The sequence below is a fragment of the Falco punctatus genome, assembly GCF_963210335.1.
Source record: "Falco punctatus genome assembly, chromosome: 3".
Taxonomy (NCBI): domain Eukaryota; kingdom Metazoa; phylum Chordata; class Aves; order Falconiformes; family Falconidae; genus Falco; species Falco punctatus.
Genome location: NC_137582.1, coordinates 27,077,758 through 27,096,281, shown reverse-complemented (window position 1 = coordinate 27,096,281; position 18,524 = coordinate 27,077,758).

Genomic DNA, 18,524 nt, shown 5'->3' with positions numbered 1-18,524 from the left:
GTTTCAGAGGTCAGCCAGGTGGACACATGTATCTGGGAGGTTCGTTCTGGTCACCCTGTATAGGCTGTGGAAATGGTACTTTCAGAACCCAATTTATATGACGTTTTAGATGTCTCTAAGATGGAAACGGATCACAGCTTAGCTGTACCTATTCTTGTCACTGGCTATAAAGGGAATAGCTCAGATGTACATCTGTTCCACTGCATCCCATTAATTGAGTCTTGCAATTGACTCAAACGGGCCTTTGACGGAAGCCGCCTGTGTAGCTTCAGTGCAGAAGAGGCACTGCTGCGGCATCCAGTCTGAGGCCAGCAGAGACACGTACTGAGCACTGCAGGACGGCACTGAAATAACCTCAGTGGGGCACGGCAAGAGGTGCCTTAAACTAACCCAGCAGAGACAGCGAAGATATTGCTGGATATGTCTGAAGTTCTAGGGGTTCAGGAGTTCTTTCTGGGGGGGTAAGAGCCCTCTCCCAAGGACAGGTGGCTGCAGCTTTTCTTTTCTCAGGTAGTTAATCCTGTCTCAGGCTGTTTTTTAACAGCCAAAGCAGCTGTATTGCTGTCTTTCACCTATAGCACAAGCCCCAGATGCTGGAGAGTGAGACTAAGATTCCCCTTACTCCTGGAAGACTTCAAACCCAAACCTCTTCCTGAGGAGGAAAGAGCCCTCAAGAACCAGCTCTGAGGCATCTGATGGAAAAGGGACTTTCCCAGCCTCTGTGAAACTATGTGGCTGGGTAGCCAAGGCAGAGACCAACAGATGTGTGGGAGTGCTGGTTATGCTGAGGGGTTAGGCATGCCTGGGTTCTGGTCTAGGATCTGAGGAACCTCTCTGTATTTTGGATTTAGGCAGTTACTACATAAAACACACATCAACACCCTTGGGCAGAGACTGTCCACCTCTCACAGACCACCTTAGAAATAGGAACTGGATTCAACTCCTTTCTTTTCCTCTGCTGCAGACTAAGCCCCATGTCTCCACCATATTTTCAACAAGTGACATGGCCTTCACACATGAGCAACCTATATCTGTTTTCTGAAAGAATACTTCTTTTAATCTCCCTAAATCTTCCAGTTTCTTCTTTCCGATACTATCAGCCATTATTTTAATCCTAAAGTCATGCAATTTTATCCTTCTGATGCACGTTCACTCCAGTTGGAAAGAATGATATTCAGCAGGAAAACCTGCTACCGAATTTTTTGTCTCAATGACAGTCAGTATTCAGTCACCTATTCAGAAAACCCCTTCCCTTTTCCAAAGTGTCAGGCTACTTGCTTGAGAAGGAAAGCTATCAGAAGGAAAGCAATTCAGAGAAGAGATGGAAGACATAAGTAAAGCCACGGTACCGTCTGACATCTCTATGGTATATTAATGAAGTTTCTAGCTTGATTTTATTTTGAATCTGCCCGATGGCCTCCCACTTCTGAATGAGGTACCCAGGTTCTGTATGCAATACACATGAAGAGCAGTTTAAAATGATCCAAAACACCAAACACAACCCAGAGAAATGGTGAAGAGAAGGATTTCACTTCAGACAAGGTCTCCTGACACTGTTGCCCATTTGTAATTCTCAGCAGTAGCTGTGTTCTGCACCTGAAGGACATGACCTAAACGATAGGGACACAGGTCCAGAAGAGGCTCACAACAAGGTACAAAGATGTGCAGTATGATTACATACGCACAACATACACATCAACCTGGGTTTCTCCTCTTGTTCCAGTAACACCAGTGAGACCTGTGGCTGGGAAAGGTGTTGATAAGGGCCAAATTGGTAGACCCAGTGCCAGGAGGACAGAGGGCTGCGTTGTGGTGCTTTGCTAAAGATCTGGCTTGTTGTAAGGACTGCAGGAATCACTGCTACACCTGCAGGCTGAGCCTGATGTTAGTGGACCAGTTTTGTAACACAGACCCTAGCCTAAAACATTGTATATGGCATTGGTTGAGAAACACATGAAAATGGAAAAAGGGTTTCTTTGTGAGTCCTACAGACACTAAGAGGCCAGTCAAATCCGAGGAGATGACAGCACCACGGTCTAGCATAGAGCACAGTTAGAGGAGAAGTGCCTCCTGAGGGTGCTCCAGAGGCATGCAACTGAAAAGACAGTGAAAGAAAGCAAGCCAGAAGACACTGGGGGTATACACGATCTGTATTCCCTAAAGGTCTTCCTATATGCCACCAATAACTCCTGGGCTTCCCTTCCAAATTTTCAGAGCTGGTCTACTCAGGAACAAAACTTCTGCTAATAGGCAGGTCTCCAGCCCCACAGAAAAGGCTTAGCAAGACCAAAGGCAAAATGCCATGGCATTTGACGCTTTTCAATGATGGAATGGCACCTTTTTTTTTGCTGAAACTCTGGAATATTGTAAGTTAATAATGCCACTAACTCACTCACTTTCATCGTCACTGTGAGTCTTTCAAGTCTGGATGTTGCAGTAAAAGATAGCCTCCAGCATGAGAGGAGAAGGGTGGCTTCATAAAGGAATTTCAGAGAGGGGTTCTGTGGCCTAAATATACCCATCCCTTCTCACATTCACCTCTTTTCCATTGCACTCTGAGGAAGAGGAAATGATCACGGCATCCAAAACAGATTTGTGCAGGTATGTCGGTAAACAGCAAAGATAACTGTTACCTTGGAGAGCAGATTTGAGCAGGTATATTTTTGTTATTACGTATTATCTCTAAAGCAGCTGAATGCCCTTATTTCTACCTGTGCTTCTTCCTCTGGCCATCTTCTAGCCCTGCTATTAACCTTCAGCTGAACTGGCTATTATTTTACTTGCACCTTATTTTGAAGCCTGTCTTGTAGAAAAGTTGTTGCATAAAAGAAGGAACTGGAACTTGCAAGTTAGCCTCTGTGATTTCAGTATGAGCTGAGAACTCAGAAAACCAACCCAGGAACTCTACTCTGTTTTTTAAAACAATTTATTGTTTAAACTTGAGGAGCCCACCCTGGAGATGTCTCTCTCAGATCCTTAGTTCACCGAAGTCAACAACAAAATTCCTGTTGACTGATGCAGTTAAAACTGTACCCGGTGGACTTCTGTCCATTGACTTTTATGGATTTGTCACTTGGGAATGGAAAAAAGTATGCAAAGTTGTTTTCTTTTATATGGTGACTATGAAGATGAGCAATACAAAAAGACACTTTCTTGAATCTTTTCCCTCTAGTTAAACTCTCATTTCTGTTGAAACTTATCTTTCAAGTTTTAGCAGAGAAAGGAGGGTAGGGTTCAGTGCCAGTCCGGGTGAGGAGAGGAGAGGCCAGATTCAGCAGTGGTGTAACATCAGTTTGCTGGCTCCACTGCAGAGTTCGAAGAGCAACCCTTAAACATGCTCTTGGGTTAGGACAGCACACTGTAAAGCACTTCCATAAAAGTTTTATTACCTGCTAATAAACCAGTGTTGACAACAGCTGTTGAGTGTAATGTATTATCTCTACTAAAACACTGGATTTCTCCAGAATTTAACTAGGTAAACAAAGTGTTACAGTCAGAGGGGCAGATGATTTCCAGGCTGGCAAAGGACAGAGCCACCAAAAGAAGCAGTCAGCTGAGGGTGACTGATGGGAGGAAGATTTGCAGCCTCTGCTCTGAGTCACTGGGGGCCCTGCAGAGCCCCAGGAAACTGGTGGGAGATAACGGGCTTGCCCTATGCACTGAAGAGTGGCAGGAAACCAAAACATAAAAGGTTTTATCTCCACTACAGCCTCCCATTTCCTATGTTAAAAGGTTTGCTCCCTACAATAAATTTCAGTTTTAATGGTGCTCTGAATCTTTTTTGCTCTCCTTGGTCCAGGAAAGGGAAAGTGGAGAGTTATCAGTACAGTTTGTTCCCTGGTAATTAGTTCTGAAGGCTCTGCCTTGCCTGGGGAGAAAGGGTTTACGTTCTCCTTCTCATCCTGGCAGAAAACAGTGGTTTTGTACTGGAGGATTAATTTATTCTACTGCAGATCACAGCATACTCAAAGAAAAAAAGAAAAAAAAAACCAACAAACCACACAAAAAAAGAGCTATACATTACATGCTTGTGTTACTGGCACATGACAGCAGACCCGCAGGCACATGCACAGCCCTTGCCTGCTTGGCTGCCTGATCACAGCAGTGTCAGCAAGTCTTACTCCCAGGCACATGATGTGCAGGACAAAGATGAATTTCAGGTTGGATTATTTCACTCTTCAAGTGCAAGGCTCTGTGGAAAGCACAGCTGCAACCAGGCACTCGGCCATCACAGCACTTCTTTGAAAAGCCTTTTGCTCAACTGTGCTACATCCACTGGTTTTTCTTCCAGCTAGAACAGAGCATTATTCAGTGATGGGCTTTTATGTCACTCTCTGAGCTTCGCTTCTCCTGTTCTACCTTCCCCTGATGTTCAGAATTTTGTTTATGCATATACTGTATTTAACAGACAGAAGTCAGACGTATGTATACACAAGCACAATGAAAATACCAGCATACAGACAGGCTATGGAGTGAAATTAAGCTGTTCAATGGGATCCTGACACCTGCTCTTCCATCCTCTGGCTCTGATGGCACTTCTCTCTTTAGCAGATGCAAGTGCACCGCTGTCCCACTTAGCCTTGTTATGTGACCACTAGACTACATGGTTTTGTATTTTGACTGTTTTCTTGGAAGAGAATCTATATTTATTTTTTTTTTTAAGTATCAGTACTTATAAATGAGACCCATGAAACCACGAGAGTAAAAGAAAGGAGAGAATACAAACAAAAGAAACTTTTGCAGTCTGCTCAGGCTGCACTACTTTCTGCTCAGTTATTCATCTCACACACAGAGAAAGCTAAATCTTAAGGTCTACAAACCACAACATTAAGATGGTGCAGTTGTTTCACAAGCACTGACCTCTGCTAATTGCAGCAAACAATTTGATTTTCACTTCTCACCAGTGTTTCCCTGGTTCATGAGGCAAGAGTGAACGTGTACAACACAGAAGCAGTACTGGCCTGGATTTGAGCTCTGGTTTTAACTTCCAGGGGCTAGGGGATCAAAAATCTCAGAAATGCAGTCATAGTATGGACATTCAATGTTTAAGGTCTTTCAGACTGATAAATATCTGAGCTATAACATCAATGGCTGCTTGGCTCAAATTGCCTCAGAGCTTTGCTCAGAAGGCAAATGCCAAATCACTGCTTTCATCACTGAAAATTGCGTATTTCTACTGACTGTGCAAGGGGGTTTTACCCCTTCGTCATCTTGTTTACATGACTAAAACCAATTTTACAAACTCTTCTCTCAGCAAACACTGAACTGAAGTTGCTGAGAGAAACTTAGGGCTGGCTTTATAGCCCTGGGCAGTAAAACCTTCCTTGTACCCACTAAAATAGTAGTAATGCAGTCATCTCCACACTGCCTCTGGATGCTGGTAGACTTGAAACCACTTTTGCTATTTCCAGAAAACATCTCAGGAGCAGTCTTGCATTAAAACCTTGGCTCCAGAGCTCCCAAATACAACAGAAATCAATAGAACTATTTGTGGCTATTGGGACTTTTTTAGGAACTGGATGCATTCATGAATTGTTAAGGCTGAGATGTGAAACATGAGATTTCAGGAAATACTGTCCACATATTCCCTTAGTGCAAGAATATATTTTATGATGTTAATAAAATTAGTAACAAGTCAGAAAGTAAAGAATTTCACTGAAGGAACCAAAGCTCTTTGTCCAGAGGGAGGGATAACTGATTCAGTTTTCTGTAAATGAAGAAGTAATTCTATGTGGATAGATCATGAGAAGTTTCAGGATTGATGTGGTGCCTGTAACGGGAAGGACTGTACTCAGTGACTCTTTCTGGGATGCCTGCTTTTTACAGACTCCTTGTGAAATCATGGAATAGTCATTGAAGTCATATCTAAGTACACGTAATACATTTCCGTGCACCTCAGTTCCCTATTATTATTATTATTGTTATTACTATTGTTATTAATTATGATTATGATAATAGTAATAATAATAATACTGTCATACCTCAGAGCACAGAATATTTCTGTACCTCACTTTTGTGCATAGAGGTGGCTTCCCAAAACTGGAATCCTATAAAGGTTGTTATACACATTATTTTCTACCCCTTTTCCCACTCACCCTTCCACTGCTCCAACGGGTCCTAAGGTTGGTAGTTGTGTTCTGGTGTCGGTGGGCTTTCCAGCACCTGGAATACCTCTCTTAACTCTCTGGAGGAGTATGATGTTCATGTTCACGGTTTCCTCCCCCTCACTCCAAGATCCTCCTGGGGTCATCCTTTACTAACATGTTTTTGCAACTTTATTCTTTCTTCACTGGTCTGCAGCTGCATGTTGTATACAAATGTACTGTAAATTGTGCTTTTTACATATGTTAGCTACTACTTGTTCTCTTTGCTACCTCTTGTCCTGGTTTTGACTGTGATAAAGTTAATTTTCTTCCTAGTAGCTGGTGCAGTGCTGTGTTTTGGATTTAGTATGAGAACAATGTTGATAACACCCTGGTGTTTCAGTTGTTGCTGAGTAGTGCTTGCTCTGCATCAAGGACTTTTCCGTTCCCCATGCTCTGCCAGTGAGCGGGTGCACCAGAAGCCAGGAGGGAGCAGAGCCAGGACAGCTGACCCAAACTAGCCACAGGGATGTTCTGTACGGTAGAACGTCATGCTCGGTATATGAACTGGGGGGACTTGGCCGGGGGCTGCCGATCGCTGCTGGGGGACTGGCTGGGCATCGGTCAGCGGGTGGTGGGCAACTGTATTTGGCATCACCTTTTTTTTTTTTTTTTCCTTTGGGTTTTGCTCTTCTCTCCGTCTCTCTCCTTTTTGTTACAATTATCGGTGGTGGTGGTGTTATATTTTATTTTAATTATTTAATTGGTTTATCTCAATCCATGAGTTTTACCTTTTTCCCCTGATTCTCCTCCTCATCCTGCTGCGGGGGAGGGGGAGTGAGCAAGCTGCTATGTAATACTTAGTTGCCAGCTGGGGTTAAACCATGACACCCCTAAAGCCAGTTTTGTCCAGTTCTGGATCTGTATTTCTTTAACTGATGATTAGCGAACTGTTTATAGCTAGAGAGTCTCCAATGACAGCCTGCACCGCATCTCCTATAACCCCTTGCCTGTGCTCCTCTATGCTGCGTCCTGCATCTACTTCTGCCATCGCACCAGGTCTGTATCTCTCTGCACTGCATCCTAGGGTTGGAGTGATGGATATCTCATTCAGTGCAGAATCACTGCTCGTTACTGCCTGGTATTCACCTAAAGCTAGGGCTGTATTACACAAAGTATAAGTTACTAGCTATAGACACCTGAACAGTTATCAGAACTTGCTGTCACAGCTAAAACAAGTAAGCCAGAGCTGCAGGCAGGTCAGGGAGAGTTCAGACAGGGCAAGCCTGACCAGCCTCAGTCCTGAGGCCTTGCAGACTCATGTCAAAGCTTATGGCCTGTTACAGGGCTACATGGCTACAGAGTGCCCTGATGTCCCAGTGTTGTGCACAATCTGGGGGCACGCTGCCTGTGTCAGTGTAAGCAGAGTAAAAGCAAAAGCAACAGCAGAAGTAGATGTGATGGTTTTTCCTGTTATGAAAATGCGTGACCAACGTTGTGCTCAGAAAGTGCCTCTGCTGTAAAAGCTGAAAACAAAAATGATGCTGGGAAAAAGAATCATGTGAAGGCTCTGGAATGACTCCCCCAAAACTGTAAGTGCCTCCATAATCTAGGGGGAGCAGGCAACTTGGGGAAAACACCTCAATTACCACAGCCTACAAAGTCCTGAGGCAGTAGGCTTTCAGTTTACAGCAGTTTGCTCTGTGACCTCTCCTCCCATGTTTACACATCATGATCTCCAGCTTTGCTAAGTCAGCCGTGAAAAATGCTATAAAACAAACTGGAGGAAGATTAGGAAAATGCCTCTTCCAAAACATAGCTCTGAGCAGTCTAAAGCCATGGTTTATCTCCCACACCCACATTTTATGTAAAATGTGTCTGGCTTAAGGAATCACTTTTACCAGCCTCCTTAGGTGATGAGAGCACCCTGTGCTTGCCACCCTGGTGGTAGCAGACAGGGGCTGGCAGGCAGGAGGCTTGGTGCTGCAGCAGGAGGTGGCTGGCAGGGCTGGAAGCTCTCCTTCACGCTGGTGGGAAGGTTTCTGAGTAACACGGAGTTTCATGCTGTAGGCTGGGGGCAGCTTCTTGTAATACTGGGTATTATATATTTACATAACAAAAATAAAGGAATGTAAGAGCTGAATACATGATATCCTGGTTTTAATAGGAAGGAAAACCACAGCTACGTTGTGCAGCCAAACATATTCTGCAGCCAGACCAAAAATGCGAAGATTCCCTCTCTGAGCCAGCTATTGTGTTTTAAAGCAAGGGCACAAAGATTTACAATCCCCACCCCGATCTGTGAAAGCTTGTCTTCCTACAGTGTCAGGGTCAGATGAAACACAACTCTTCCATAACTGGTGTTTCTCCATAGACCATGAGAAACATCTGAAACCAAGTTCTTGTCACTGCAATGCTTGCCATAGCCTACCTTTGACTCATCCGAGACAGATCTGTATCTCCCACCACAGCAGTCATAGCTATCAGCAGAAACATTTTTTAAGTTCCTCTCATTGTGTTATTTGTCAGACACAACCATTAAGGAATCATTAGCAGATAAATGCTACTCAAAATCATGTTCTGATGCCACTTGAAGGGCTTAATTCAACTTTTACCTACACCCTTATATCTTTATGTTTGCCTGAGGAACTGCACTGCACAGATTACTCAGTTCCCTTTAAACTTAAAGCTAAGTTTTTCCTGTAAGTTAAAGGAGGAAAATTATCCCAGAAGAGGCCTTATAAAAACCTGAGCAGAGAGCTGACAAGACAACTGGCAGAGAGAGCTTGTATGAGCCATCTGCAAATGCCCTTTGGTAATTATTTTGGTATCAGGAAAAGATGAGTCCACTTCTTGTTCACAGAATCAGCATGTGACCCTTTGGAATGATAACAGGTCATTTTTACCCATGCTATATTGGGTTTGATACTGGGTTTGAACAACTCCTTGTTCCTCAAACTGAGATATGTAGATCTGTGTGGGATTTCAGGTCAGGTTAGGCTGAGCTGTGTCATACTGCCCATAAAAGTAAGCTGTAGTATGCCCAGGACTCATAAGTCCTCTGATCCAGTAACTAAGTAGTTGTGTGGACCCAGGGCTGGCAGAAGGTGGAGCTGGGAATGCATGGGCACAGAGTAAGGTCAGGGAGGAACCACCTCCCCTGGCAGCAGCTTGGACCCAGGCTGCAGAGCTGCACCCTAAGGGCACATCAGCTCTGGGATTTCAGTGCCGTGCCAGGGATGTGTGCTAGCTTCAAGCACCGCACTTCAGAACTGCCCAGCCAGAGCAGCTTGCATCTATCTCCTTCACAACAGAGCAGAGCTCTGGTGCACATTAGTCTCTGTTAACTGCCTCTATAAACATTGAATCCCCCATCATGTAACCGCTAACAGTTATTCTCACAGATCGCAGGTGTCAGCCAGGTTTTAAGCAATAAACCTGCACTGGCATCTGAAGGTTTAAGGGCACCTGCTACTGCCTAAGTCCTACCTGGGTCCACAGACTAGATGATCCTCTGCCTACATTGGCAGAGGGGCAAAAACGAAGAAGTGTTTTCAGAATATATTACCCATACTCTATTTTATCTATATATAGCTATATATAGATATCTATATATATCTAGAGTGTCCTCTGTTCTGTGTGTAACAATCTGGCCAGAGAGAAGCACCAGGCCAGGGCCCTGCTACACAGCTGTGGAGACCCATGCTCTAGGCACTGCTTCCACAAACCCTGGATTTACTTCTGCCTCTGCCTCTACACTTAATTGTTCCCACTCACCGCCTCAGCCTCACCACATACACAATGGCTTGTTCCGTGCCTTGTAGCACCACGTGCTTACACGTCAGTAGGTCCTGTTGCCTAGAGTTAAGTCTGAAGAGCAGATGGTCTCCAGCTGTATTATTGTGTGCTCTGGCTTCATCCATCTTTCCAGAGCCAAACCACGCCTGTTCGAGTAGGGTATCTCAGGGTAGGTGGGAGGCTGGCAGGAAAGCGCTGAGCCACAGTGCAGAAAAGTAGCACCATCACTGGAGGATGCAGCCTTTTCCTACCGAAAACCGCCACACCATTTCTAAGCATGCAGTTACACACAACGTTACCCTAGAGGGGTGGGGTTGGCCATGGTTTTGAAGGTGAGCTGTTCTGGCCACTGGTCTATGTAAGAAACGCGATGGGACCTCTGTTGTCCCAGTCGATTTTATCTTCTTGGCAGAGGGTACCCCTGCAGCCTCAGCTGGGAAGGGAGCTTTGCATCGCTTGCCTCCATGGGAAGAGCAGTGTGATTAAGGAGTCACTTACTGTTCCTGCTGAGCAACCTCACTGGTGTGTGACTGATCTACACCACTACGTCTGCTGTGCTTGACACATAAAAAATGTGAGTTTAAGCACTTTCGTAAGCTCTGTTAAAAATTAGGCCATAGCATCTGACCTGACATTTCTATCATTATTTTCTATACTTAGTCCTTATGTGAAATTAATTGATTGTAATAGACTTATGATCAGGTGCTGTGAAAGTGAAATCCACGCTGAGATTAGAAACCCATGGGCGTGATCCATTGATTTTGGTGATACTTGCTCTGAAACAGTACAGTGTGTTCTCTGCTTGTAGTCAAAGAAAGTAGAAAACCTGCCATTATACTGCTCAGGCAGCATGTCAGGTGCATACTAGGAATTTCACTCACTCTCAGATGAGACCTGAAGCAGAAACGAGCCACATCTTCTCTTGCTTTGACATGGCATCACAGCAAACGCAGCTTGGGACACTCCATGGTTCAGAAAATATTTTTGGATCACTCCCAGTCAGCTGCTGTTATAACCTGCAGTCACTGTGCATCTTGCAGCCTGAGCCACTACAACTTCTTCTGTGTACGAACATCCACTTTCTAAAGCAGTATGCCACTGTCGGAGCCTCAGCCTGACCCTGAGGTTTTGCAATGCTCAGTGGTTCATACATATTCCCAGAAACAAACCTCTAACCCTTTGTCCTTGGTTCGGTGGGTTTAGTCATCCCTGCATCTACAGCTTCAGTAGCAGAAGTACTTTATTACAAGACCAGTCAGAATTTGAGGAATTTCTAATAGTAATACTACAGAATGTGCATTTATAGAAGAACTTGTAGAGGGAGGTGTAGCTTCAGTTAGCAATAATCGTGTTTGCAATGTATTTGTTTAAAACACATAGGAAAACTGGAATTAGTTCGCTTGTTGATGTTCCTAGATGTGTTGAAGGAAGAGAGTGAAGGAAGCACAGAGCATCATGGAGTTAAAACTTTACTAAAACTGTGCATTACGGACCTGGAAAATGGTTTTTGTATTGTAACTTGAAATGAACTAACTTAAAATATCTTCAAACATCCAAACATCCTTACCTCTGCCCTGAAGAGGTGAAATCCCAGAGCCATCCCATTTGTCTTGAGAGGGTGCTGGCATCACTGCATCAAGCATAGAGAGGGAGGGAAAAGGAGAGATAAACATATTATGACTCTGAAGAAGCAACTATTTTTTTTTCCCCCTTTCTCTTTCGGGGGCACAAGTGCCTACCTGCAGCTCTGAAGCACTTCTGTGGGACTGATTTTGCACAGCCACGTTCTGTGGATGGGAATGACTGGCTTACTTGTCTTTCCCTAAAAAGGGATCCAGAAACAAGGCATTGTATGTATCTTTTGCCCGGTGGCCCAGTGGAGGGAGGCTTTCTGTGAGTTCCTTGCACTGTCTAAGGTGATTTAAAGTAAATTTTCTTTTTGTTCCCCAGAAAATGCCTCAGCACAGGACAACTTGAGGGAGGGCTGAGGAGCAGAGAGGCAGTATGTTCTGGTGCCCCTGAGGCCAGTGCGTTACAGCCACAGCAGTAGGAGGCAGCATCGTACTGCAGGGCTTGGACACTGTTGTCAGCGTGTCAAGTGCTCAGCACACCCCTAAAAGCAGCTCTCCGAGATGGCTTTGGGGGGCTGTACTTAATACGTGCTTAGCCGCAGCTCCTTGTACATCTGGTCCTGCTCATGCAGCTGCTGGTTCCCACCCTCCCCAGTGTGGATACAACTATTTGGGCAGAAACATAGCTCAACTGGAAAAATAACCATTTTCTGTTACGTGTTATTTTCAGCCCAGATCATTTCCCTGTTCATCACCTAGACTCCCAAGTGTGATGTCCTCACTTGACTGTGAAGTGTGAGGAACACAATAAAAGGAAGGAAAGAGTATCATCATCTATTGGCCTACACTTTTCTGCAAAGCATGGGGACTAGTGGATGGATTAATTTGAACCAGGCGGTCACCTGGACTCCCTTTACAGCATATGGAAGGACACAAGTAGCTGCACCATATGACCTATTTCATCCCAAAGCAGTCGTGATAAATTGTACCCTACATGTATGCATTGTCTATAAAGAGAATTGTGAGCGGCAAGTGCACAAGCAGAGATGTAAAAGCAGATGAAGCCAGTCACACTCCTACAGCTTCTCAGGACCCGGAGTCATTACTGGAAGGGCTCTTTGGACCACAGGTAGTAAGGTCCACCTAATTGCTTTGAGGTGCCCTGATTTTTTTCTTGACAGACTAGATTAATAGGATTTTCATGCACCACCACAGGCTGAGGGCCAACTGGCTTGGAAGTAACTTTGCAGAGAAAGTCCTGGGAGTTTGGACAAAAGGTTGACCGTGAGCCAGCAGTGTGCCCTTGTGGCAAAGAAGTCAATGTATCCTGGACTGTATTAGGCTTAGAGTTACCAGCAAGTCAAGGGAAGAGATCCTTCCCCTCCGCTCAGCACTGGTGAGGCCCATCTGGAGTGCTGTGCCCAGCGCTGGGCTTCCCAGTACAAGAAAGACAAGGACATGCTGGACATACTGAAGCAAGCTCAGTGAAGGGTCACAAAGATGGTTAAGGTACTGGAGCATTTGTCCTACAAGGACAAGCTGAGAGAGCTGGGGCTGTTCAGTCTGGAGAAGTGATGGCTCAGGGAGATCTCATCAGTGTGTGTAAATACCTTAATGGGTACGGGTGTAAAGAAGAGGAGCCAGACTCTCTCTCCTCAGTGATGCCCAGCCCAGGGACAATGGGGGCATGCTGAAATAAAGGAAATTCCATTTCAGCATAAGAAAAACATGTTTTTATTGTTCAATTGGTCAAACAGTGGAGCAGGTTGCCCAGAGAGTTTGTGGAGCCTCCATCCTTGGAGATATTCAAAACCTGGCTGGACACAGCCCGTAACAACCTGCTCTGAGCAAGAGGCTGGACTAGATAATCTCCAGAGGTGTCTGCCAGCCTCAGGTACTCTGATTCTCTGATTTTTTAAAGACTTGGTTTTAAAATATTTTTTCTTTACATTTCTGTTGCTGGGAAGCATTAAGGTTTTGTGGATGTCTCAGTGACACATCAGTAACAGTCAACCTGGTTCACTTCAGTTAGCTCAACTGTATTTTCTGGGCTCAGAATAGGTGATTTGAGGTATGTGTTTCATTCTTACCCTTATTTTGCTGATGAGCAGCTTTATCTCCATTTTAATACATGTGTTTGTCTGGAAATATCTTTGGGCTGTAAAAGTTAGCAAAGAGTTCATAAATAAACACTGAACAACATCCCTTGCTATTTTTAATGTTTTGCTATTATGGAGTCTGGTGGTAAAACCACTCAAATTTTTTCAACTTTTAAGGAGAGATTCAGAACAGACCAAAGCACTCAGAGCACGTTGGCCAGCAAAATAATGTTTGCATTGCCAGAGCAGCACAAAACCAGCCAAGCCTTACTTGTCTTTAGTTCCCAAATGTCTCATTTCCTTAGCATACTCTGTTATAAAGATCAGTACTTTGTGAAGGGCAGAATAGTTCTAGTTGATGGTCAGTCAGACAGGAGAAACTCCCAGGTGTCAACTACAATGTCATATGAGATAATCAATGAAATAGTCATTGTTTAGCATGTTTTCTAAACCTAATTGAGGCATAAGATTACTCTGACTTTAAATGAAGTTTGGATGATCTGTGTTTTTGCACTACCAGACTCATCTGAGACACGTTCAAGACATGTTTTTCAAGTACCAGAGTGAGGATGTGACAGTCTGAAGGGAGAGACAGCTAGATGGGTAAAATCTGACTGGATAGTCAGGCTCAGAGGGCAGCGGCTAATCAGCCATAATCCGTCTGGATGCTGTAGAAGTAGAGTGCAAGGGTCTATCCTGGGACCTGTTTCACTTAAACAACTTTACTGATGACCTGGGGAGGGTGGGGAGTCTGCTCAGGTTTGCATACACCACCAAACTGGGGGCAGAAACCAGCCAATATGCTCGAGGGCTGTGCTGCTTTTCAGAGGCACCCAGCGAGGCTGGAGGAATGGGCCAAAAGGACAAATTCAGCAAAGGCAAATGCAAAGTCCTGTACGTGGAGAGGAGTAGTAGAATCATGAGATAACAGGATAATTCAAGTTGGATGGGACTTCAGTGGGGCTCCAGTCCAGCTTCCTGCTGGGGAGGGGACTTGAGAGGGTACAGATATCCCTGTCTCTGTCCCAGTGAGCTGGTGGGACCAAGGAACACTGCAAAGCTTTCCAGCAACCACAGGCAGCTCTACAGGGCTGGTACTTACCACCCCCAAGCAGGTATCACTGCCCTGAATCCCACAGTACCGCTGAGATCCAGGTCTGTCCCATGCTCTTCATGGACCCAAAGGGTGCAAACTATCTGCACAGTAATTTTTAGCTCCACAGGGACTCCAAGTTGATGGACTTGGACTGGCTTCAGAGTTTCTGTGTTGGATAATTGTGGCTTTATCCACACATCCCTTTTTCTCCAAAATAATTGATTTGGTAGCTCATGAATGCCTGTGCCATGCTGCTCTACCGGTTGCATTTGTGCCGGTGAAGGATCACTCCGTTTTTTCCCCTCTGGTGGCTGGTAGGTGGCACGGCATCACTGCACCTGTGCTGCAGCCTCGCTGGCTCTGCGCAGAGCCTCAGCCGCCTCTCCAGGCTGAGTTTGTAGTGGATCCAAAGCAGTTTGCATAATACATGTTTGGATAAAACCTAAATCCCTCTGTTTGTTACAGTGTAGATGAAAAGTAGCATCCATATTGACTTCAAGGACAGCAGGACAGACTGAAAAGTCCTCAGAATATAAGCATTTCCCATGACAGCTGTCAATGATTTATAAACCCTTCTCCATCCACATTGACAACTAGCACATGAATAATAAAGAATGCACTTAAGACAAACCATTATGTACAATTACTGCTTCCTCAGATGGTCATATTATATTACTCAGAAATGTAGTCTATTCTGTTGCTTAACTATGCTCTGCTTGTGTTAATAGAAATGACTACTTTTGTCATCAGTTGGCTAAACTAACGCAGAGCTTGGAAAACACATTTCCTGAGCTAATGGCAGGAACAAATAGCCACAAAAGAGTGAACTATTTACACGTTCCTCCTTTGGGATACAAAGTTCAGAATAATTACCACAAACACAAAAGATGCTGTACTAGAGTTTTAATTAAAAACAAAAACAAAGTAAAATACACACAATTTTGAGTTTGGGAAACAGAAACAAGTTCCATTCTTTTTTGCCACACAGGCTAATAACCGGTTTTAATGTGATACATTTGTATCACTAAAGCCATTTATTAAATTATTTTTGAGTAAAGAACTTAAACTTTTAGGGAAAAATCCGCATGCCATTTTGTAAGGTCTTCCAAGTATTGGTTAGTAGTGTAAAGGGAGGGAAATAAATAAACAAAGTACTTCACATTTAGATACATGAAATCATAATATTCTGCAAAAATTATAATTTTACAGCTATATTAAAAATATTTTTTAAGCTTAGGGTTTGGGCAGAACACATCCTGGCCAGCTGCATGGAGTTACACCTGCAAAGAGTGAAAGAAAGTACCTGGAAAGACGGCATTTCAGTTAGGCTGCAAAAGGGTCCTAGGTTTCTTCTGACACACACCCACTCAGAGGCACACCCTGCCACTCTGAAATGGAAAAAAAACCCACCATTGAATGCAAAGACATCTGAGAGAGGGCCATTAAAGAAAAGCCCTAAAGAGTAGGTAGGTATTCTACTGACAAAAAGTCAAGTAAACTTCAAATAAGCACAGTTATTACACAGCTTTACACATGGGTGAGGCAAAATTCTCTGAATGATCCCTTGGGAAGCCAGCTCCTGTCTCCCAGTGCAAGCCCAGCTGTTGATAGCCAAGGCAACATGTGAGTTTTCTTTATGTTATATGAAAAAGGAGAAATGTAGCCTGGACAGGGAAAAAAAAATTAAAAAAACCTAACCAAACCAACAGCCAAGTAACCAACCCCCTCAAAACCCCACAAAACTCCCAAAACCCAAGGAAGAGAGGCAGTGCTCACAGTCCCGAGCATGCAAAGCAAACCAGGGGAGAGGGTAACCACCCCCTCCTTCCTTCCTTTCCTTCCGCCCATTCTGTCATGCTGTCTTGCCCCAGGGCTGTATGGTCTGTCCTCCACAGCACAAGGTCTGCTCTTTCTGTTTTTTTCTTCATAACAGACACACAAATTGAGGCTGGGAAGCCTGGCCGTACAGTGGACACTAGCTGTGGGGCTGGGGAGGTAAGGGAATCCCCAGCCCTGTCTAGAGAGGGAGATAGGTAGGTAAGTGACCATGCCATGAGAGTGAGCCAGGGCTAGTGGCCAAGGCTAAAGTTCTCCTTCCTTCCCTCCCCTTGAAAAGTTCTTAAAAATAGCTAGTTCAGGTTTTTTTCCCCAGTTCTGCTGCCTTCTCTATAAGTGCCTCCTCTCCCACTGGGCAGGAGTAGCACAGGAGAGCACTGGGTTGGTACTGGGGAGCTGCAGGGAGCTGGCGGGGCCGAGTGCTGCAGGAGTGCTGCTGTTTGGCCTGTCGGCTGGTGGCAGAGAGGGCAACATCTGTGGTGAAGCCGAAGTGCCAGGTGGTCCCATGATGCATGTAACAGCGCTGACCCTGTAGCAGGGTTCAAGGAAATCTGTCCACGGTGGCAGATCTGGCTTGCATCATTTCATATGGACACTGAGACAAGCCCATGTTCAGCCATTTCCTAACGTACCCAGGCTGAGGAATACAACCACCATTTCTGCACGGCAATTTTGTGTTACCTATCCTATTTATCATATTTCCAGCTGAGGTCATGAACTGCAAATGCTATTTTGATTACTGGACTAGCAATTTTTTTGCCTTCATCTTGAACTGAAATTCATGGAAGTGGTGACACAGGACTAACAACAAGACATCTGTGAAGCCCTAAAACACCTCTGCTTAAATCTCTGGGCAAGGGCATGGCCAGACCAAGAAAGTATCTGGGTTGGCTGGTAGCTCAGCAGCAGATCTGGTGGGGACAGGAACTACAACCTGACAAGGGATTCTTTTATGGCTTCATCTTGATGTAGAGGGTAGAGTATACAGAAAGGAAGTCTGGATGTTTTAGAAAGGGAGAAGGATATGAGAAGTTATGAGAGGCCCCATGATTTGAAGGAAATGCCTTGTGTGTGCCATGGGGTTTCCTCTGGGAGAAAGGTAAGACCCCAAAGTACAGTCAGGAGTGGGGAAACATGGAGGCATGGAAAGGTGCATTTTTTTTTTCTTTTGTCTGGATCTATGGTTTGTTTGGGTTGCAAAAGAAAGGAATAATTCAATAGTTTATTAGAAATGTTAACATAGTTTCTGTGGCTATGAGACACTATGTGTCTCAATTGAAAACTGAGTTTTCTGCTTGGATGGAGGACTGGAGCTGCAGGAAAAAGTCCAAGGGTGTTGTTTTTTTGGGTTTTTTTTTTGGTCAGAAAGAGAACAAACCAATTGGCTCAAACCAATTACCTCCTACTTAAATTCCAATGATGTAAAGAACTAGGCCTTTTCTCTTGGTAAGGACATCAGGGCTATGACACTTAAAAAAAGAGAAGTGTCTCCATTAAACATGTGAAAGGAACTAATTGTATCTTAAGAGAATGAACATTTAGCAAGCTACAGGAAATGAAGAGTTAATACATAATGGACTTAAATAGTTACTCATTATACTGGAGCAAGATTAAACTCTCCATCACATGGGCATTCTGAATGAGTGGTAGCAAATCAATTTGACTAAAGGTATGACAAGGTGGTTTTTTTCTTTCCTAATTTGAGTTGTACTGTCTACCTGATAGTTAAGTAACTAAGATACAAATCTTCTTACAAAACTTCAGTGAAACAGGAGGACGTTCACTGCCTTTTACTGAGAAGACTTGATTGCATATCCTTCTACAGACATTGCACGTCACTAGCATTTAAACAATCTCCATAGAAAGGATAAAAACATAGAAAAATCTTTCAGCTTAATTGTGATGAGGGGGGAAGATCCATCCAGAACTGGTAAATCAGGAAAAGGAAAAGTAACTACAGTGTATTGAGCATCTTCCTTTATTCCCATCCAATTGACCTGAGCATTTATAGCATGCCAGAAGCAAAGAAAATGCAGCAATT